General features: G+C 53.7%; 1 long non-coding RNA gene across 2 annotated transcripts in view; it reads right to left on the bottom strand.

Annotated features, from left to right (window-relative positions):
• Window positions 1–8,354: 8,354 nt before the first annotated feature.
• LOC116494457 overlaps window positions 8,355–21,439 on the bottom strand; it is a 42,282-nt gene continuing 29,197 nt past the window's right edge. The window contains exon 3 of one of the 2 annotated variants that reach the window (XR_004253878.1): window positions 8,355–8,590. This is a non-coding gene — a long non-coding RNA (uncharacterized LOC116494457). Of the gene's footprint in view, window positions 8,591–10,662; window positions 10,929–21,439 lie in introns of those variants that run through there. The other variant, XR_004253877.1, reaches the window with a different exon arrangement.

Genomic DNA, 21,439 nt, shown 5'->3' on the forward strand with positions numbered 1-21,439 from the left:
GGGTGAGCCACCAGCCTGCCCCGCTCCGTGGTCACAGCCTCTGACATCAGAAAGGTGCCCCCAGCACCGACAGCATCATCAGGCAGAGGCAGTGACCTCACAGGCAGGCAGCAGAAGAAACCCAGACGCCAGGTGAGAGCTTCAGAAATACTGCGAGCATTTTCATGCAAATCTCCTTGGTGGTAAAGAATGAGGGGGGAGAGGAAAACACGGAAAAGTGATGTGTCGACAGAATTGTTTCTATGCAGAATATTTTTCAAAGACTTCAATAAGGGAGTATGCACAAAGCAAACACAGCTGCATCTTCATTCATGAAAGGAAGGAGGCCGGGCTTGTGGCTATCAATCTGTGCTGGGCGTGGGGTGAAACATCAGGGACAGATTGGGGCAGATAATGTAAGTATTTTTCCGCAAATATTTGACTGTTCAGATTAGTTTGCTTTAGCTGCTTCTTCCCCCTTTTGTGTTCCCTCTCCACAAACATTAGCGCTATCAACTTTTACTGGCAAGAGTGCTCTCAGTGGGAGACTTCAACAGCTGATTCATTGAGGGTTTGCAGGAAAGAGACTTTTGAAGGGAAAATTTGCATCATGAGTGCTTTCCACGTTCAGCTCACCAAGGAGCACAGACAACACCGCGGGACTTTGGCGGCCAGTTGCAGCAGAGCTCCGAGAGTGGCGATGGAGCACGGGCTCAGGAAGCCCCGGCAGCCCCTCACCGTGCAGAGGGGCAGGCACGGTGGTGGCAGAGCTGTGGCCCCCCCATGACACTCCCATGGGGGCCACTTCGGGGCTGGTCTGCCCAAAGTAGTGGGGTGATGCTGCCAAGAGGAGCGCCGCGAGGTCTTGCAGTGCAGGGAGATGGAGCTTGCTCGTGCCCTACAAGCCGACACGGCTGCAGCAGGGGCTTAGAAACAGCCTGGCTTTGAGGAAGTGCTGACTAGAGATGAGACAAACATTTTCAGAGAAGCTTCCAGCAGTTCAGATGGCTATCTTGAACCCTTTTTGATCTTGAAATCACTCTGAAACCATGGCACAGAAGTTCTCCCGTGCCGTGTGCGCCCCATCGTGATTTTGCTGGACTTGCAGACCCCAAGAATTGTTCCTGGCTTCCCAGCTCGGTGCTTTCATTTCTCATTCTGGGCAAAGCCTGGAGGAACAAAGAGGCCTGGGGGAAGAATATTAAACAGGATCCGCAGGCTTCTAAAAATGTCCTCGAGTGGAGGTTCATGACCCAGGCAATGGCTCAAGCTGAGGCCTGGGGAGGACGCTCAGAGCCTGACTTTAACTTTCCATCCTTTTTGCTTTACTTCCTGCTTCACATTGCTATTTGGGGAAAAAGCCTGTAATATTTTGCATCCAGCAGTTCTGGGATACCTTCCTGGGCTTGCCTCACATGCTGCTCAAGCACAGCAGGACATGGCACAGCCAGGCACGGTGCCAGATCCACAGCACCCTGCGAGGGGATGAGCAGCTCCCGTGGGGCAGGAGCAGGTCTGGTGCCATGGGGCCGATGCCCAGTGCCTGGGCAGGAGGGAACACACCAGGAGAGAGGGGTGTGCTGCTCCCATTTGTCTTCCCAAGTCTTTCTTCTATCTTCTGCTTTTTTTCTGCTCCTACTGCACTTCCTTTGTCTTCCTTTATTCGCCCCAAACTTTTCTTCTTCGGAGCTATTTAAGACAGAGTTCCAAGGGGTCTGTACCATTTCTTTCAATTAACCTTCATATCAAAGAGATTGCTCTGTGTTCAGCAAGTGTTTTTTGGAGTAAATGCTAAAAAAAAAAAAACACTATCCCGATTTTTCTTTCTTTTTCTGTTATGCCTGGTGGCATCAACACATGCCTGTCACAGCTCTTTCATTCCTAGAGCAGCTCCATCTCTAACACATATTCCTGTTCTTTTTTTTTTTTTTTTCTATTTTTAATTTTATTGTGCAGCCACTTATGTTTTTCTGCCTCCTTGTTCTGGTTTCTTCAGAATGTTTTCTCTTTCTAACTTCCTACCCAATGGCAGCAGGAATCTGCCTGCGCTCAGGGGAAGCTCTATTGAATTCTCGTCCATTACTCGGAGAGCAATGTACTCTCTTTGAAGCCACAACAAAAATCCTGCTATAAACAGTGAAATACTTTCCTCTCCGAGTGCCCTCGGTGCCGAGCTCCTTAGCACCCCCGCAGCAGCACGGAGCCCACCCCGCAGCCCCCTCGGAGGCTGGGGGATGCAGCAGCACGGGGGGAGGATGCCCAGGGAGCAGGGAAATGCCCCGCAGCAGGTCCCGGGGCGCACCCATGGCTGCAGGGAGCCTGCTGGCCATGCCGGAGCGTTACCCAAGCAGTGGCAGCTCCAGGCTCATTAGGATACATAACATCGATCGTATTATTTATTTATTTGTAGGATGGAAGCTGGCTCAGCCACTCGATGAGGAGCTGCTGAGCACTTTGGGGAGCCTGGCCACAGCTCTGGGCACTGAACGACCCCTGTAGATTCCAAGCACAGAAATCTGGCCCAATATCACATCAGCACCCGCCAGCTTCAGGAGGTGGCCGAGGAGCCAGGCTGACCCTTGCTGGCTCTCTGGGCACGGCGTGCTCTCCTCGTGGCCGATGGCGATGGCCCTGTCCTGGCCGAGCTCTCCCATGCCTCACTGCGCAAAAGCTTGGGCTGCAGGCAGAGGCCGTTTTCATTTGCGGTGCTTCTTCTCAGAGAGCGCCCTGCACGGGGCCAAGCAGCCGTAATTACTTCTCTTCAAAGGCCTAGGTCTCTGGGCAATCTACCGTGGCAAAATTTTTGGTGTTTTTAATTAAAAGTTTCAGAAAGTTGGGCCTGTTAGGTCAAAGGGAGTCTCTATTGCTCTGGCCCATCCTCTGCTTGGAAATTGTTTACCTGGGTATATTTTTCCCCTTTTTAATTAAAGCCGAATTAAAACACAGGTTATTTGGAAGTGGAGATAATGACCATAAAACCCCATTTGCATTTTGTGTTCATTAGGGCTGAACTCTGTACCCTCTGCTGTGGGGCTGAGCCTGGCTCGCGGCAGCTCCGGACCTGCAGGGTATGGGGACGGACGCGGTGTCCCCTCGGGGTCCTGTCCCCTCCTGGTGCCATGCCGGCTGCTCACCCCAGGGGCTGGTGCAGAGGAGGAGGAGGTGCTCTCGCTGCCCCTGCACGGCATTTCTCCATGGGATATGGGTAGGGCCAAGGCAGAGCGAGCCGCACCACTTAAAAGCACAGAGCAGCACCACGTGCGCGGGGATGCAGGAACGGTTCCAGCTTTGTGCATCTGTTGGAGAGGCAGACTCCATGGCTCTGACACGGAGCATTTCTGCTCAGTCCCGGACTGCTCCCAGGAAACTGCTGCCACACTCATGAGAAAAAGGAAGAAAAATCTAAAAATGCTCCTTGCTAAGGTGCCCAGGCCCAAGCAGGTCTAAAAATGACAAGTTTTGAAACAGGGTTTGCCAGCATGCACGGGACATGTGCCCCACTGCAGCCTCGTTGGGAGCCACCAGGCTACGTGCCCATGGTGCCACGGCAGCTGCGCGGGGTCCTGGCGGCTCTGCCCCCAACCACAGCCCCTGATGAACCCACCCCATGTTCTGTTAATGACGTGGGATCGCAGGCAGCTCTGTGAAAGTAATTACTTTATTTGGGGTAAAAGGCACATGTGAAAAAAAAAAAAATCCTACAGGCACAGAAAGCATTTCCGTTCGACTCGTGGAGCATCTCCCCGAATGCAGAACACATCGGCGGCTGCTTTTATTTGCAGTTCTGATCCCGGCGCTTGTGGGAATTAATGGCTGTAGGTTTTGAAATGCAATTATAGGCTTTGCAGTGGTAATTTTGTTTTTATTTCCCACTGCGTTTGCTGTTGCTCTGTGGAGAGGAGAGGCTTTAGTTAAAACTCATGTAGCACAAGCATACCTACAATTTGTTTGCTTTTTCTATAAACTTTTTCCTTTCCCTTCGTGGGCTGCAGGTCCATGGGATGTTTTATTTCCGTCTCAACACAAATAAATGTCCGGGACCTCGATGGTTCGGTCTGGTAACAGGATACAGAAGCTTTCACCTCGAGGTCATTTCTTACATCCAAAGCGGGTCAGTAAGACCGAAGGCTGCTGCAGCCCGGCAGAGGCCAGCCCCGGCACGAAATGGTTTGGGCGGCTCAGTGCAGATGGGAGCTGCATGCCCACGCAGAACAATGCTGTGCCGGGCTGAGCAGGGCTGCTCGTGCCCCCTGGGGACTTCTGTTGCATGCCCTGAGCCCTGGGGCTGTGCCATGGGTGCTCACATCCAGCAGCAGGGGTGCATGTGGCGAGGGGCTGTGCCTCTGGCTGGGAGGGGAAGGGGAAAGGCAACGGTTGCTCACAGTCACCTTTCTCCAGAAAGTTGATCAAGCTGTTTGATTTCTGGAGAAAACTGATCAAAGCAACAGCTGTCTGGAAATATTTTTCTATTTGCAGATTTTTCACAAATCTCCCTTGGAGAAAAACATAAAGACTCCACACAAAAAATGCTAGAAAAAAAAGAACAGAGTATTGTGAAAAAACATAAGTGGAAAACTGCCATTCCTGAATGGTTTGAAGACCTATTGAGATGGTTTGTTTTGAGAAATTGAAGAAACAGTTGTTTCAGGTCCAAGAAACAGTTTGGGAACTATTAGGTACAAACTTTGTGGTTGGTTAAGATTTCCACTTTTGCATCCCACTTAAGGATGGGAAATATCTGCAACATTTTCCTCAAAACATGACCGCAGGGAAGTAACCCTTGGCTGCCCACATCAGTGAAAGGAAGAGTCTTTGGTGACCACCATCAGCGGGTGTCTGCAGGGCACCTGGACCGAGCCCAAGTCCAGCAGTGAGGATCTTTGTGTAGCACCAGCATGGCCTCAGCTCAAAAGAACCATCAGAAATAGGCAGTGGAACGGAGCAGACCAAAAGCTGAAAGCTGTCGGCTCGGAGGTTTTGCTCACACGTAGGAGCACGCTCAGCGTGGCCATCACTCACAGGAGGATCACTTTCCCCCAGTATGTTTCTGCGCAAAGGTTCTCACAGTCCCACAACTCAGCAAAAAAACCATGCTGGAAACATGCCCCAGGAAAGCCCTGCACTCACCAGCACCCCGCCATAATGCAAGAAAACAGAAATCAGGATGGTTTCTGAGCCCTGAGGCCTCCCCATCCCACATTCCTCCATCCTGGGGATGGCAGTGGCTCTGTCCCCACAGCTGGCCACAGCCCTGGTGCTGTGGGGTCAGGACCGTCCCCTCGTTAGCGGAGCAGGCTAACTGCTGGCAGCGCGCAGCGTGGCGCCCGCCGCCTGGCAGGTACTTTGTGCTGGATTAATCATGCATTACCCAAGCAGTAATTTGTGATGGTATTGAACATGTCACAGCCCTGGGAGGCACCGAGAGCTCAGCAACTTCATTATGTACCTCGCCAAGCGACACGTGCTGAATGAGCAAACGTCTCCACATCCGTGAGCATCACTGCTGCCTTGCAGGGAGGAGGAGAGGGAGGGAACACAACAGGGCTCCAACAAGAGGGAAACAGCAACAACAACAACAAAACACCAGGAAGAGAGGGGAACAGAAGCAGAATGAGCCAGGAGTGGGAGGCAGGTGGGGTGGGCAGGGCTCTGCAGCTCCCTTGCTCATTCAGTAGGTGCTCGAGGGCTGCGTGCTCCCAGACAAGCTCCGAGGCTGAAGTTCTCAGCACCATTTAGTGGGCCCTGCGGTGCCCCTCCTGTGACAGCTGAACAAAGCACAGCAGCATTACTGTCAGGCCATAGTAAAAGTCTTTGGAGAATGGGATTTTGGGGAGCAGGAGGGATGGAAGGCCAGGCACCCCGTGCCCTGCAGCCGAGCAGCTCCACGGGTCCCTGCGCTGACAGGCGGTAACTGCATCACCTGAAGGACCACGTGCACCTCACGCCTCTTGGTGCTGTTCCAGCAGTCAAGGTTCAGATAAAGGAATTAAAGAAAAGTGCATCCTTGGGAGGCAGGGCGAGGGAGCAATGCAAGTTCTTGGCACTTGGTGTAGCGTGCACGGGGATAACCATGCACGCAGTGTGGGCATCACTGCCTGGCCCCGCTCCCGCTGCCCCAGCCTTTACAGACATTATTCACATTTTTTATTATTTTCTTGTGTGGTCCTAGCAGCGGTGGCATGCAGTGGAGATTCAGTTGTCAATAATGTAAAGAAAAAAAAAAAAAAAGAAATTATAGATTATTCATTGTCAAGACAATAACCAAGGAGACAATATTTAGTTTTTATATACCAGAAAGATATAAATAAGTGGTTTTCATGCAGAACCCTGTAGCAGCCTCCTGCCAGCCCTCTCCCACGCTCAGCCTGAGCTGCTGCATGTCTGTGGGCCTGGGGTAGCGGGTGCAGCCCCCACCGAGAGACGGAGTGTGTGCATGGGAGCAGGAGGGCCCCTGCAGCATGGCTAAGCATGAGTGAAAAAAACAGATATTTATGGAAAGTTGTGGCAGCACTTAGTGACTCGCAGTGTTTAACAATGGGTTATGAAATGTAGCACACATATGCACACACACACACTCCAATGCTTAAACCTCCAGGGAGGTGTGTGCCGGGGCTGCAGCCCGGGGTGGGGTGTCACAGGGTACCCCGAGGCACAGGGACACACAGAGGGACACGCAGCAGAGCCACCGAAAGCTTCACCAGGTAATGGCCTCTTCTGTTTTCCAGCTCGCAACTAAATAGTCTTGTCTTGTTAGCGCTGTCCTGGTAATGAAAAACCAATACTGTCCTTGTTCCCTGCATTGCTGCTCTCCAACCTCAGGCGCCGTGCCGGTGCCGTGCCTGCCTCCTCTGCCCAGCATTTCTGCGCGCAGCCCGCGGGTAAGGGGCAGGGGCAGGGGGCTCCCGAGCCTGCCGGGGGCTCAGCATCGCCCGCTGGGTCTGCAGGGACCTTCTCCGGGCTGGAGGGCAGAAATGACAAATGCACACTTCTCCAGCCAGTTTGCTGCCTTCAACTGGTGGGTTTCTAAGGTTCAAAGGCCGTCTCTTTCCTCCTTTGCTGCTTAAAATAACAGGGTCAATGTATACACACTCCTCATAATAATGATAATGGGGGCTGCTGGAGAAACGCAGCCTCCAGATGAACTCAAGACACAGACAATCAACTGGAACTCAGGGGTAATTTCGGTTTCTGATCAATCTAAAATCATTTTGACCCAAGGTATAATTTAAAATGTTCCTACCTCGGTTATTATAGCCCCAGGGCACTGTTGGTTGTTTTCGCTCACTCGCCTGCTTGTTCTCTCTCTCTCTGCTTATAAGATCCAAGGAACAGTTTAATGAAAAATGAGTGTGTGGCTGGAGGGGTCAATGGTTAGTCATTTTGGATCCTTTAAAAAAATCGGGTAGGATTCAGTCATGTTCTTTAAACAGGGGGTTTCACACTGGAGCAGGCTTGCAGAAAGAGGAAAGTGTTTATCCACCAGGCAGCTCTCCTGGCCTTCCTCATCGCTTCTTGTGCGCCTGTTTTTTTCTCTGTTGCCCCACAGCATCATGCCCTTGGCCCTGAGGAGAGATCTCCTGGAGGCGCCCATGGTAACTGGCTGGTGGCAGTGGAGGTGGCAGCTCCGAGCCACCCCTTCCAAGCCCAGAGAGTGCTGAATTTCCAGGGAATGCACCAAAAATAAAATCCAGCTGAGCACAGACAAGAGTCAGCCAGGATGAGACCCCCTCTCCAGAGCTTCCAGGCATTCCCGGCGGAGCAGCAGCCCCCTTTTGGGCCCGGGAGGGATGTCTTGAATATGTGGTTTCCCTGCACCTTGTCCTCTCTCAGCAGCAAGGGGCTGAAGTCTTTTCTGAGAAATAACCAAACCCCTGGGGCCGTGCCAGAGGACCAGCTGCTCCTCCTGTCCCCCTCCTCCCCATGCCGGCCCAGACTTTGCGGGGCTGCCTCCCTCCTGATGGGAAGTGCAGCTCGGTGGGAAATGCCAAGGCAAGGTAACGAGGATGTGGCTAACGAGGGAGCCAATAAAGTGAATCAGCACAAAGCGCGCCGGCGGGCTGGAGCTGGGGAGCAGCGGATGCTCAGTGGAGGCACGGAGGGCTTAAGGATGTCAGAGCGAGCGGTTGGCAGGATAATTATTGCAGGCAGAAAACAAAAGAGAGTGACAATTTTCCTGTGGATGGATTCAGCCCTCATGCTTCTTAATTCCCATTGAACAAAGAGCTATAATTGTTCTCAATAGCGAGGAGGGGAAGAACCTAATTTCCAATGTGAGTCAGAGAAGCTTTCAAGCAGAGGGTGGGTGGAAACTATTTATAAAGGACCATTAGGGAAAATCTGATTTCGACGCACAGTAAACAGAACACAGAAGAAAAAAAAAAAAAACTATTTATATTTGAGTCTGGAAAGCATGTCCCATGCCGCACAATGTAACGGCATCCACGATGCAGCCCCTGAATGCTAACACTGAGGGTTCACCCCTCGGCGCGGCTGAAGGTTGTGGTGTATTTCTGTCCTTCACAGAGCTGGCAGAACAACGCCTTCCTCCCAGGCATTCATTTCAAACAGCAAACAAACAAAATGTGGATTTGCTCTGTCCTTTCTGTGTTGCCTTTAGAGAGAGAGAAAAAAATAATAAAAATTAAATGAACAATTGGTTTTGTTTGGCCAAAATTTGCAGAGAGCAAACACCCAAGTGAAGTGCCAAAGTAACTGCAGGATGTGTGCTCCCAGTTCGCTCCGCGTTACTTTGCACAGGTAAACCTGCACCTGGCTCCAGGCAGCTCTCAGGCAGTGCCTGCCATTCTCTATTCCCAGCACAGACACACACACATAAAAACCTCTCCAAAAATGAACTGAAGAGGAGTTAGGATCCAGCCATTGGCTCAGGAGGGCAGAGCGCTGTCATTCAGGAGGCTTTCCTTGGCACTAACTGGATCCTGGGGGTCACAGCCACCGATCATGGTGTGCTGGGAGCCCTCTGCTCCTTCGGAGACACCTCCAGCTGATGGCCAGGTGCCACAGGGGCCGCCCAGCACCATGGAGGCACCAGGCCATGGGGTGGGATCTGTGATATACAGCTCCAGATATTCCCTCCTTGTATAACATGTGTCTTCCAGCCAGTGGGAAGCACTTCAGACCCGGGTTATTTATCCAAGGAGTCACCCTGCTGAGCCTGGCTGAGCCTGCGTGCACATTTCTAGGCTGGAAGGGGAAGACATCACTGCGTAACGTGGCACCGGGAGCCAGGACGTGGGCAGGAAAAGTCCTTCTGTCCCAGGTGAGCAAAGCAGTCCCCCTCCTCCTGGTGCCTCAGAGCAGGAATGGGCTTCGTGTGCCCAAACCAAGGCCGAGCAAAGTCAGGAAGGGCTTGGCCAGGATAGCGGGGACACAAAATGAGCCGAATGATAATCTACTGATTAGTCCTCGCTAAGTACAATCTGCGAGATATCAACTTAACAGCTATCTGGCACGCTTCCTCTGCTGCTTTCAGAGCACTTAACCAACAGCCTTAGTGGATTTATTCCTGTTTTATGGGTCGGCCGATGGAAACCAGCGAGCAGAAGTGACCACAGCTCTCCTCGGAGCCTGTCTCTGTGCCAGCAGCCCTTTCTGCCCGCCACCCTGCCCTTGGCTCTGCCTCTCCCGGTGCCGGTGCCGAGGCCGGGATGACACGGGCCCCGTCTGCGGAGCAAACCGCAGCTGATGGGATGTCTGCCTCCCCGCCGGCTGCTGCTCCCCCGGCCCGGGCCATGAAAGAGAGAGCTGTTCCCCGCGCGCTGTACTTTGTGTGCGTGCAGACCTGATTTATATCTCTTCCAACAAGCTGTTCGTTGCTATCATGAGCCAACAGGACCCATAGGGTGTTACAAGACATATTACATGCAGCCAAGAGCTTTAATCCCCCTGGGGGAGTGATTACAAACAACTACACACGTCCCAGAGTTGCTTAATCACTGTTAAGAAATTTCTTTATAATCTGAGTAAATTACTTTAATTACTTGCAACTACCAATTAGCGTTTGAATGCTTCCACCGAGAAGTTTGCAGGCATTAATCTGCTCCCTTGGAATGTTAAATCACCGGCTGGAAGATGGCTTTCGTCTCGGCAGCAGGCAGCAGGCTGCCGGCCGGAGCGGAGCAGCCAGCCCCTACCCGGCAGGCCCCTCTGCGTTATTTATTTAGTGGCTGGGAAGGGGAGCGCAGCCCTGCCCGGGCCGCAGCAGCTGCAGGAATTTGCCAGGTCGCCCGTGCTGGGGGCGGGAGGCGCCGCGTGGCCCGCGCTGTGCGTGGGGCTGTGCCGGGGGCCGCAGAGCTCCAGGCCCATGCACGGCTCCAGTTGTGACTTGGAGCAACCCTCAGACCTGGAAAAGTCGGCATCTCGGTCTGAGCTCGCCTGCCTGACCGCTTTCCCATCTTTGCTGCTATGGATCGGGTTCAAACCACGTTGTTCTTTGATATTTAGTCCTGGGGTGGCCGCGCTTGTCCTCTTTCTCCCTGCTCATCGCTAGGAGAGTGCTGGTGCGAGGAGCGCGGGCAGGAAACCAAAACCCTCCGTGGCGCTGCGGAGGCACGGCTGAGGGGCAGCTGCAGCAGCAGCGGGGGGCAGGCGGCCTGACCAACCACAGGACCGAGGCTCCCGGGGCCAGGACGCTCCCAGAGCTGCGGGGAGGAGAGGTCAGGGCAAGGGGAGGCTGCAGCTCGCAGCAGCTGGGTAAGGGCGTTGAGAAGCAAGACATCACGTTGGGAAATGCTCCTGCACCGCCAGAGGGCTGGGCTGCAGGGGGGAGGATGGCACCGACTCTGTTTGCCTTCACCTTCTCGTGGGCTGTGCTCTCCTCTGGTAGACGTCGGTGAGATGAGGTTCTCCTCATGATGTAAAGCCCACTGAGTCGAACATGTCAGCTGCGCCGAGCATCAGACACCTTGGTAACTGCATAAATGCAGTTTCTGTAATTTATGTTTTTTTTTAAAAAAAAAAAAAAAAAGGAAAAAAATAAACAAAGAAAGAAAGAAAAAGAAAGAAAGAAAAAGAAAGAAATGATCACAGCATCTGTGACGCTGGTACGCATCAGCCCTGCCACCAAGGTGATGTTTTGGCTTCCCCCGTTTGAAATGGCACACCCGGCACTGACAGGAAATATTTAAGTCCACTGGAGCTGACAAAGACTGATTTCCTGCAGTCCTGAGTTCTGTCATCATTTTTTTGGGATTGGCCAATAGCTTCCCAAATTGCTGGGGAAAGGAACGGGGTGGGAGGCCATAGATGATATCAAGCAGACAGCGTGATTGCCTAAGCCCTCTTTTCATGGGAACCCAGACTAAAAGTGGAGTTCAGTGCCTGGAGAAGGGGACTAGGAGTCAAAACTGTTTTTTTCTTCTTCCATTTGGCATGACTCACGGTATGCTTTGAGGACAGCTTTCTCGTTTGTGCATTTCAGTTTCCCCATATATACACCAGCCAGGCCATCTCCCCATGTTATGAGCCATTTTAAGCGCTGCTTCTGGGACTGGCACCACCAGAGCTATGGGCTCTGTCCACTTGTGTGGCCCGTGCCAAGCCCTCCCGTTCCGCAGAGACCAGATTCTCTTTCAGAAGATGGTTTTCGTCCCCCGCCCCCACGCAGAGACACGCATACACATACGTCCCAAATGTATGCATTTCGTAGGTGATAAATAAGCGCTGCCAGCCCTGAGCAGGGAGGGCTGTTTTGCTTGTTTGGATTTAAATAAGACTTTGCAGGAGTGATCCATCTGCAAGAGCTTCATGCAAATTCCTTCCTCAGCCAGCCCCAGGCTGAATCGCGAACCCCTGGGCATTTTTATGCTGCTGGGGCTGTGTCCTGCCCCTGGGACTGGCTGCACCGCCTGGCCACCCCCTGCTCTGGCCGGGTCCTGCGGGTGCTGCTGGCAGCCCTGCGATGCTTCCCCCTCCTGCCCTGTCGGAGGTGTGTGGGAAGCGCCTCGTGGTTGACCAGGCGGGGATTTTCACCCACAGCCTGTAAGGTCAGGAGGGTTCTTCCCATGCCTGAAGGACACGGGCTCTTGCAGGAGGTTTTCCATTCAACTCCAAACCCTCCTCGTCCATCACGTGTGTCTGTGGGCACCTCTCTCAGCTCCCTGGAGGCGTTTCTCACCCAAGTGCCGAGTCAGTGCCCCGGGCACTGCTGAGGCTCTCCGGATGCACCGCGCCGTGCCACCGGCAAGTCACCGAGCGCAGGGCTCCGTGTGCTCAGGCTCCTTGGGCTAGGCACTCACATGTGCCTTTGCAGGGTAGCAGTGGCAGCCCATGAGCAGCAGCTCGGCCGCCTGCTGTGCTGTGAGACATTACGGGGAAGCTCAGATCGCCAGACGGATCCAGGTCACACAAGCAGGGCAGCTCATGGTCAAACTGGAGGAGGCAATGTCTGGCCTTACGGCACACAGCAATGGCAAACTAGCTGAAGTGCTTGGAGCCTTCTTTGTTGCAGCTCTAAGAATGAATCTTTGGTTGTTTTGATGATTTTTTTTTCCTTTTTCTTGGAGAGAGACAACTATTTGTTTTGTGACACCGAGGAGGGAGCAGCAGTGGCTAGCAGCACGCCAGCCTGCCAAGCAGTGTGAGCCTCACTGGAGGAGCCGCATGCCAGGTCCCTCAGTTCCTCTATGACTCTCAAACCCGTATCACTCAGAAAAGGATGTTCTTGTTTCTTCAAGTACACCCTCAGGGCAGATGTCACCTTCATATCGGCGTGTGAAGCTGGGGGTGAGGCATGGAGGCTCACACACGGCACGCTGCTGTCTCCCTGACACACCTACACACACGGAGCTAAATTTACCCCTCGCATGTTCCTGAGAAAGATGGAAAGGTCTCAGGTGCTATCAGCTGTAATTCCCCTGCGTGCCCAGGCAGCACACGCACACGTGCACACTTACGCCTAGCACAGATTTGTGCACTTCTAAATGAACATATGTGTTAGGGGCCAGGTCCAAGCCCCCTTTCTGCCCCTGGAAAACTTTCTGCTGGGGGAAAGCATGAAGTGGAGGGCCTGGGAAGAGGAGGAGCATGGCAACGTCCAGGGCCAGGGCTGGAGCTGGCGCCGGGGAGCCCTCCGTGGCTGCCCTCCCTGCGAGCCGGGGCTGCTCGGGCAGGAGCTGGGCTGGGCTGCCCGGTGGCTCGGACTTCACAGCCCTGGCCCAGGCTGTGTTTAGCCGTTGTGATACTTTCACATGAGAAACAAATAAAGGCTGATGATATCTCCTGCAAGAAAAAACCAAGGTTACTCCCCTGACCTGATTAATGCAAATAAACTGAACGGAGTCCTGTCGCCTGGGGCTTGCAAATTTAATATCTGTTAAACTGATTCATTTCATGCTGTTTTAGCCTCTCGCCCTGTGACTGCAATTACCTCTGATGGTCTCCCCAGGCTGCCGGTGCCTGCTCCCCCCAAGCCTCACGTGAAGCACTTTGGGTTGGGTTGGGTTGGGTTGGGTTGCTGTTTGGATTTTTTTCTACTTGTGGTTTAATTTCCTTTGAGTTTATTAATTATGGCTGGGGGCGGGGGGCAGGCAAGTTTAGATAATGCTTCCTCTTTGCACACAGTGGTGCTGCAGCCTGCGGTGCCCCGGCTGTTGGTAGCCCCGGGATAGGCTGCAGGTAGTGGGGCCAGCTGGGGCCGTGGGAGCGGGATGGGGATGGGATGGGGATGGGATGGGGATGGGGATGGGGATGGGGATGGGGATGGGGATGGGGATGGGGATGGGGATGGGGATGGGGATGGGGATGGGGATGGGGATGGGGATGGGGATGGGGATGGGGATGGGGATGGAGACTCCTTCCTTCCCTGTCCTGTCTGGGATCTCCTCACCTCTCATCACTCTCATGGTTGCCCTGCAGCTCCAGGCTGGCTTCACCTACACAAAGCGACCACTTGGCAGTGTGCTCAGGAAACATCTCAAACCATTTTATCAGAACAGGGGCCTGGGTGTTGGTGCTGCTCTCATGTGGGCTAGGAGATGCTCTGAACCCAGGACCCGGTGCTACCAGCAGTACCCCGCACAAGGCGAGGATCACGCTTTATTCCAACCCCTCTTCAGCTTTCACAACTCAGTTGAGCAGCAACAGCCTGGTGAGAGCAGCAGGTCGGTTTGTTCTGTGGAGGCAAGATTTCCTCCCCACCAGCTCTTCAGGAGCCCTGAACCCGTGGGTGAATCCCCAGCCTGGCAGCATGTCTGGCAGTGCAGGGGAGCGGGGGAGCGGGACCGGGTGTGGGTGCATGAGGGTTAACAGCAGAAGGGAGAAAGCGTGAAAGCAAGTGCGGTGTGGGCATGAAAGACAAATGAGGCTGAGGACGCCAGTCGGGTTTCACTTCACTTTTCATCTAACTCACCGGTGAGGGAGCACTCAGTGAAATTAAAAGGAGCCCTGTCAGGCGGGCGGGGGGCTGGGTGCGTTCACAGCCTGCTCACCCCCACGGGGTGGCACCTCGGCAAGGACTTCACTGTGAGGATGAGGAGCTCCGAGGACCAAGGGCACTGCAGGGCTGGGTCTGCCCAAGCTCTCGGTGCCCCCTGTGCCCATCCCCATGGGACAGGGTGGCAGGAGGCCCTGCCTGGCCCCCCAGCCTGGTGTGGAGCCCCGTGGCTCTGAGCACAGCTGGCTGCCGCAGCCCCAGCATAGGCACAGGAAGGCGAGCCTGGTGCTCAGCATCCCTGGAGTGTTTCTGAGATGTGTCGCTCCCCAGGAGATGAAAGATGGCCAGATAGGCTCCACTTCTCTCTTTCCCCCCCTAGGAAGCATTTAGGCTGTGAATGCACAGATAAAAGCTGAAACACCAAGTGCGCTCTCTCAGGGCTGGGAAGCCGGAATGCGAAGCAGATTAACTGATTTATCTCCTTAAGCAAATAGGAACAACTTGATTGCCAAGCCACTGCCGTAGCAGCCTCGTTGGGGATGCTGGTGCTGAGCAGCACCACATTTCCCCAGGCCTCCAGGTCTCTTTGCTGCCCTGCTGCAGGGCCAGGCAGGCTGCTCCCCATGCCCAGTGTCCCCAGTACCTTGCACCCAGTGGAGCCAAGCCGGGCACCACTGCAGGAGGGCATCCACAGCCCCTGCGTGTGCCGAGCCTGTGCCGGGGGTAAGCAGGGCTCCCGCCCGCCCGCAGCCAGCCTGCCTTTCAGCGGTGCAAAATGCATTTTAAAGAGAAGAAAAGCCCGCCGTGAATGGTCCTTTATAATTCATGAGCGGGGCTCCCAACGACAGCTTGCACCCTCTCTGTTTGCTTACATCTTACTTTAAGTCCAGAGCTGTCAAGGGAAGTGAGAAGAGAAGGATGCTGACTTCCCCAGCGTGCACACGCACACACCGTGCATGCTCACACACCCCGTCGCACACCCTTCGGTTTATTTTGCATTCCTTGTTTAGTTTCAGGCGCTGGAGCTGCCAATCTCGCCGTGTTTTTAGTGCCTCTGTGCTGAGTCTGTCATGATGCCTTAATGGCTGTATCACCTTGTGAGGCTCTCAGACATCCTTAGCTCCTTTCATCAGCTGTGGGAAACCTGCCAGCCTCTGACAGGTTCTTCCAAACAAATCACAGAGCGATTTCAAGCGGGAGATGTGACCGGCGATCTGGCGAGCAGCCAGGGGCTGGGGCGCGCACACCCAGCGGCGCTGGGCACTCAGCACCCCCAGGACACGCTGCAGCCTCCAGTTCCCCCCGGGGCCAGGCTGTTTGCCAGGGGCCATGGTCCCAGAGCCCCAGCTCCATGGTGCCGGAGCCCCGTCTGCTGTGGGCTCGGGAGCTGCGGTGAGCCCGCTGGAGTGCTTCTGGAAACAGCGACGGACATGGTATTTCATCATTTTGGGGCCCAGACTGTCTCTCCTGCACCAACAAGGGAACTATTTGTGTGGTTCAAAGACTTATTCATTCTGTTGTGTTTTTTTTTTTTTTTTTTTTTCCAAACCACCCACTTCAAGTTTTGGGTGAAGGTTCAATTTCATTTTTCTTATTCCCAGCTCATTTGCCCATCCCTAAAACAAACATATTAGAGCAAGCATGGGGGGAGAGGGTATATTAATCAAACCAGAGGGAAGGTGAACTTAACGCAAACAGGGAATGACAATGCACGGAGGATTTGCATAATCCAGTGAGAAAGCTTGCTTCCCGAAAAAGCCAAAGCTACTGGCACGGAGAAGCATGGGTCTGAACAGGAACTCTGGTCCTGAGCAACTGCAGACTTTGGGGGTAATAAATCAGGGATCTGGGTAAAAAATGTAGTGGTTCCAGCATGCTCTCCAAACTTTGCATTGTGTTTGCTTTGATAGAGGGCCCTATCCTGCCTGCTTTGAAGTTAATGGCCAAGCTCCCTTTGATTGCGGCAGGAACAAGCCCGGGCCTGAAGAACAGGTGCTCGAGTCGGAGTCGCAGCGCAGACCGGGCTCATCAGCAATCAGCGCTGGTTTTATGCAAATGCTGCCAAATGAGGAGAATTGTCTTGCCAGCTGATACAACCAGAACAAAGCCCCAAGCACCAGCAGAGGGTAACGTATGCAATTTCAGGGCTAAGAAGTCCAGGGAGAGATTTAATAGCAGTTGGCGTTTTACAAAGGAAATAGCTATTCCTGCGCAGGGATGATTAGAGGTATATATTAAAGCGTGGGTTTGTAGGAGTGTGCTGGCTGGCGCTCCCCACTTCTGGGTGACCTTGGTCAAGTTGTTTCACCTTGCTCCTGCTCAGTTTTCTGCTGAGCTCCTTCCTCAGCGGGATAATTCTCCTTGCTTCACAGATGGGAAGTGGCGGTATTTGTTGATATTTGTGGGCAGTTTGACTTTCCCTAGCACAATATATTAGAGGACGGGAAGGAGAATAGAGGTCCGACGGGGATCCTGGCCTGGCAGGGGATGCAGGACATGCAAGGGCTGCGTCCACCTGTGCCAGTTGCTGCTGGGTGAGGAGGATGCAGAAAATGTCAAGGAGGAAGCAGCAGGAGTCACACACCATTGGTGCTGAAGGATTTGGGGCTGTTTAGTCTGGAGAGATCTGAGACTCTAGATACATGAAATGAGGCTGGAAGAGAGAGGGAGTAGATTGTCCTGTCCATTATGGACCTCTAAATAATGGGCTCAGGTGACAGCAAGGGAAAGCCAGGTTAGACACTGGGAAAAGCCTTGTAACGGGGGTGCTACCACAGCCCAGGGACAGGTCTGCACCCGGGAATGAGCCAGGAAGAGGGAATTAGGTGGGATTAAACCAGGCTGGGACTGCAGCTCCGCAGCCATCAGGGCTGGGTCCCAGGGATGGCTCAGGGCAGCGGAGGAGCTCCACTGGTGTGTGATGGGTGGATGGGTGGATGGATGGGTGGATGGATGGATGGATGGATGGATGGATGGATGGATGGATGGATGGATGGAGCCAAACCCGAGCCCAGCTCCCAGCACTGCCCCCGTTTTCTGCGTGCGAACCGAAGGCAGGGCTCCCAGGAGCCGCAGCACATGCCTGAGCACAGGGCTGGAGGCAGCTGCCCGCCCGGCCCACGGTTAGGCACAAGTGGGTAATACCATATGTTTCCTTCCCCTGTAATTTTATGGCTGAAGGTATTTGATCAGACCGGTTATTCGCTCACCATCTGTCCCCTGCACAAATACAGCTGATTCTTGTTACAGCTCTCTGATGGCGAATGCCCTTCCCCGGCGCGGCAGGAGCACGCTCAGGTTAACCACGCTCCAGCCATTTCGGAGAACGCCGCTCCTTTCAAGAGCCGGGGCTGTCACGCGTGCACATGAATGGCAGCCGATGTCTGTGCTGATTACAGTGGGAGGATATTTAAAGCCCATTCTGCAAATCAGTGCCTTGGATACTAATATAAGTAACTTTAAAAAAAAAAAAAAACACAGAAAGAAAGGAAAGCGAGGAGATAAAAACCCAGTCATTTACATTTCTAAGGAATATGAAATTGTGCTTTTGAAAAAAAGCAATTTGTAAACTTTAGATAGCAGCAAATTCCTTGTTTTTTGGATACAATACCAGCTTTGCATATGCACTGAAAGAAAGAGGGAGAGAAAATAACCCTGAAGCATCCTGCCCACTGCATTAGCTTTTAAAATAAAACCCATTTATATATAAATGTTGGCTTTTTTCCCAGTCTCTGTAGAAAAGCTTTTCTATATTAAATGCTACAATGAATTAAATTAACCATAATGATTTCTTTGTGAATGGAAACCCTTTTTCCTGTGTGACATGTTTTTGATCATTTTTTTTCCCGGTTACAACAAGCCGTACTCCTATCAAGTCGAGGATTTTGTTTGTTCTGCTATTTGCACAATGCAATACAATTATTATTTGCACTTTTTGTTCTTAAGAAAAATAAATCACAGCTACTCGGCGGGCCATCTCTGCGCAGAGCCCTTTGCCAGACCCACTGCGGCCGGTCGGTGGCGGGCAGGCGCGGGTCCCTCAGCCCCAGGATTCAGAAGCTGGGAAGGAGCAGCCCGAGGCAGGGGGAGATCGCCACCTTCTTTTTCCCCCTCTGCACCCCAGCAGCAGAAACCATTCACCTGCAGCTCCCGGCCGCCCCTTCCCCTCTGTTCTCCGTGCAGGCCCTCGGCACAGCTCCAGCTTTTATTTCTGCTGTGCCGCTGTGCTGCCTGGTGGCACGGGGCTGTGCTCCCCCCAACCCATCCCCACCCCTGCTCTCGGGGCGCCCCACGGTCCTGTGCCCGTGCTGGGCAGGCAGGGGGGCACATCACTGGGACGGGAAATTAGGTCACGGTGCTGGTTGGAGAGCGCTGGATGGCGTCCCGTTTCTTCTGGATTTCTCCTAGCAAGTGACTGGCTTGTATGTTCACCCCACCTCATTTGGCTGTCTTTTTTATTATTATTACTTTTAATCATTTCTCCTTTCACCCACCTCTTTGTCCTCGAAAAGCGAGGGGCGGGGGCAGGCCCAGGGAAAGCTGGAGAAGTCCACGGCTCCCAGTGCTTGGCCTGGGCTGATATGGGAGAGCTTGGCCACCCCTCAGGCTGCTCTGTTGCAATCATCTGAGCAGGGCAAAGGGCTTCAAAAGCCAGTTCAGAGCAGCAAAAGAAAAGGAAAGTCCCCTTCTGTGCCCATCTGCCCATTCATCCCCCTAAAAGCCATCCTGTGCCCCCTCTAGCTGACCCACAGAGTTAGCACGAAGCCAGCAGTGATCTGCAGTTTCCTTTGCTGGATCTTAGCTGCGGTGCCCAGAGCCCCAAACGCCAAGCAATGAAGCCTGGAAGATGTTGGGATCATGGCCTGGGGGGCTGCTGGGCTCCACTGCCCCCTGCCTGGGGGGAGCAGCAGGCAGCATGGGCACGGCATCTCCCCCGGGTGCTCCCCCAGCCCCCGTTAAACCTCCCCCTATTGCAGCCTGTGCGCGGTCTGCGGCCAGCTGGGGTCAGAAACAATTCCAGCTCAGCAAGGATCACTGGAAGGCTTCGTTTTCCCTGACACTCAGCCCTGATTCACTTGTGCTGGATTTGGTCCCACCACCCCGCCCCAAGCCCCTTGAGCAACCCCCCTCCTCTCCCGCTGTGTCCTCGGCTGTTCCTGGGCAGCGGCAGAGCCCCGTCCCCTGAGCCGCCTCCGCCCAGCCTGACAAATACAGCAAAAATCAGCCAAAGCTGGAGGCACTTCCCATTGTTTGCTTTGTGAACTGGCACCCAGTGTGGGACCATCTCTTACTCGGAGGGGCCGAAGGAATCGGGTGCAGAGGCGCTGCTGTCCCCCCGCGTGCTGCTCGTGCTCCACGGCTCCGCTGAAACACCCGGCTCCAACAAATGGCACGGCACTGCGAAATCCGGGTTTCCTAGGTAATATTTTATCTCTCATCTGAGTGATCAGCATAATGAACGTTTTTGTTCTTGCATAAATGGCACCTGAAAGAAACCCCATTTAGCAGAGAATTGCCAAATTCAGAGAAAACGCCTGACACTGAGAATCCCCTCAGGACCTTCCCTGCGGATGGGATTGGCCAACGTTCCTGGAAGGACAGACTTTCCAGCTCGTGCTGGAGTAATATGGTAATTGTGGAATGAGCGAGGAACGGTTGCATCAGTTCCCTGGGGGAGCTGTGCACGGATGGGAATATTTTCGGTCTGGGGTCAGAGTTTCTGCTGCCATTCACAAAATCAGCGCGAACGTGCAGAGGTGGGTACGGATCCTCCCTCGGAGGGGGGAAGAGGAGGGAAATAGACTCCCCTGGATTTGAAATACATTTAAAGGAGGGGTAGATCTGACATGAGCTGCAGGTCCTTAAAATTATTTCTCACCTCTCTGCCAGAAGCGAAAGCCCAGACAGTGCAGACTGTCCTGGTGCTGTGCCTGGTGGGGACCTGGACAGGGCTCACCATCTCTCTGCCCCTGTGCCCACCTGGAGGAGCAGCTGCATGGGGAGTGAGCAGACGTGCACCAGACACAGGGGGGTTACAGCAAGGGTGGTCAGCCTTCTGTGGACAAAAGCAGGCCAAATTTGCCATGAGAAATAAATAAAAATAAATAAATAAAAATAAATAAGTAAATAATAAAGCTCTGTTGCACTCACAGGAGCTTGGGAAATGCTTTGCAGGGAGACATGCAGGCAGGGCAAACGGGGTGGCATCACCAGGCTGAAGGGGAAGGCAGAGTGTGCCCACATGTCCTGGGGCTGGCCCTGGGGCCGGGCAGCTCGGAGGACCAAACACGCTCTGCTTTGCAGACACTTGTCACTGCAGCCACGACCTGGACTTTCCCTGAACCCAGCCACAGCGTGCAACGCTACAGGAGATTTCTGCAGCGCCCCCAAAGCTGCTCATGGCCTGAGCTAAGGCAGAAGTCGGTCCCTGCCTGAATTCAGCAGCAGGGCTGCGAAAAAAACGGTGAGATTATGGCTATTTGCTATGAGGCTGTGGCACTGCACTGTCCTCAGAGCTTTAATTTAGATGATTTAGGGTCCTTTTATTTAGGTTTAGCCCATTTACAATTGTAAAGAGGCTGTGAACCAAGTCGCTGGTCTCTGAATGTATCGACAGAGCTGATCAATTGCCTACTTCGAGGGGCATGATGTGGTTAGGCAGGAAAAAAACATCTTTTTTCCATCCTAATTAGGTGCTTGGTTCGGCTCTGCAGGCACACGTGTTCCCAGCGGCAGGGGTGACATTTCCAGCTCACCAGGGCGATGCCGAGGGAAGCAGAGCGCACCGAGAGCTGGGGGCAGGCACAGGACCTGAACACAGCCCCACTGCCATCGCATCCACAGGGGTAAATGCAGCACCCCGTTAAGCTGGACACTCACATGAGCAAACCCCAGCCCGCATTTCACCCGGCTGCAGCCGCATGAAGCAGCACAAGGTCAGGCAGCACGGCCAACAAGGGGGCTCCGTGCCCCACACAGCCCCAGCCGTGCCTGCCCTCCTCTGGGGGGGCAGCAGGGATGGGAACGGGGAGATGAAAGCACAGGGAAAGGCTGGGAGCGCCCATGTGC

This window comes from Aythya fuligula, chromosome 13, assembly GCF_009819795.1.
Source record: "Aythya fuligula isolate bAytFul2 chromosome 13, bAytFul2.pri, whole genome shotgun sequence".
NCBI classification, from domain to species: domain Eukaryota; kingdom Metazoa; phylum Chordata; class Aves; order Anseriformes; family Anatidae; genus Aythya; species Aythya fuligula.